This window comes from Leptidea sinapis, chromosome 43 (assembly GCF_905404315.1).
Source record: "Leptidea sinapis chromosome 43, ilLepSina1.1, whole genome shotgun sequence".
Classification (NCBI taxonomy): Eukaryota; Metazoa; Arthropoda; class Insecta; order Lepidoptera; family Pieridae; genus Leptidea; species Leptidea sinapis.
This window is the reverse complement of record NC_066307.1, coordinates 5,395,551-5,397,254: the sequence shown is the minus strand read 5'-3', so window position 1 is coordinate 5,397,254 and position 1,704 is coordinate 5,395,551.

Genomic DNA, 1,704 nt, shown 5'->3' with positions numbered 1-1,704 from the left:
AGAAATATCCTGGTGAGAAAATATTACTTTTTACGCACAGAGACAATGACTTTCTAAACATACGTCATTGCCCAGAGTTGATGCTTCAGAAACTATGAAATAATTCTTTTTTTTTTATGGAATAGGAGGACAATCGAGCGTACGGGTCACCTGGTATTAAGTGATCAACTCTTCATTCTCTTGCAACACCAGAGGAATCACAAGAGCGTTGCCGGCCTTTAAGGAAGGTGTACGCGCTTTTTTTGAAGATACCCATGTCGTATCGTCTCGGAAACACCGCACGAGGAAGCTCATTCCACAGCTTTGTAGTACGTGGAAGAAAGCTCCTTAAAAACCGCACTGTGGAGGACCCCCACTTTAAACTTGGCAGGCCGTATCAAATTCAAAATTCAAATTCAAATATTTTTATTCAAAATAGGATTTAAAATCACTTATTGAACTTCAAAAACCCATTCAAAAGAGACTGCCTCAGACCTGAGAAGAATGGGCGCAAGAAACTCAGCGGGCTTTTTTTTTTCTTGTTTTTTTAAATAAAATATGGATTACAATGTGATATCGTACAATAAACATTTATAATTAAAGAGCCTGAGGGTGTTCGCTTTATTCCCAGTCCGTGGTGTCATTAAGAAAATCGTTAATGCTATAATAACCTTTCCCACACAAACGTTTTTTAACAATTCTTTTAAATTTCGTAACACATTTGTTTTGTACATTTTCTGGGATCATATTGTAGAAGCATATACATCGTTTAATAAAACACTCACTAACTCGACTTAACCGAGTAGAAGGCATAACAAGTTTATATTTTGTTTCTCGTGTTAACATTATAATTGTCACAGTTTCTAGCAAATTACTTAATGTGCTTATGAACGTATAGAACATTATCAAGAATATATTGAGATACAACAGTCAAAATGTTTATTTCTTTAAAAATACCTCCTACCTTTCATCAAAATCCAATTATCATTAATATAACACAAAATAGGAGATTTTGAAAGTACATATTTATTTATATGTATATATTTTTTGCCATTTTCTTCTTGAGCTTCTCTGTGTATTTATGGTCAGAACTGTGTCTATTTCCATATGGTTTTCGTAGTGTACTGAATTCTACTGTGCGCTATTCGCAAAATTGGAATTCACACAATACATTTAATATTTTGTGAGAATAGTTACAAACAGATTTATAAAACTCAATAGTTTTCTGACAATTTCATTGACATTATGTGGATGGAAATATTTAAAAAAACCCGATCAAAAGTTATACAAAAACAATATAAAAAAATCTCAATATACAATATAATATTCTCATCACTAAATTAAATAGATATGAATATGTATGCTGAGATGGTTTGGCCATGTCGAGAGAATGAATGAAGAACGATTTACGAAAACAGTGTATGAGGCCAGTGGGAATGAAAGTGTTGGAAGGGATAGACCTAGGCGGACGTTTCGAGACCAAGGCAGGGACGTCTTGAAAAAAGGCCAGGTCAAGAGTACCCTAAACCGACAACAAAAGACTTACTAACTCGACCCAACCGAGTAGTAGGCATAACAAGTTTATGTTTGTTCCTCGTGTTAACATTATGAATGTCACAGTTTCTAGAGAATTCCTCAATGTGCTTATGAACATACAGAACATTATCAAAAATGTATTGAGAAGCGACAGTCAAAATGTTTATTTCTTTAAATTTTTCTCTTAAT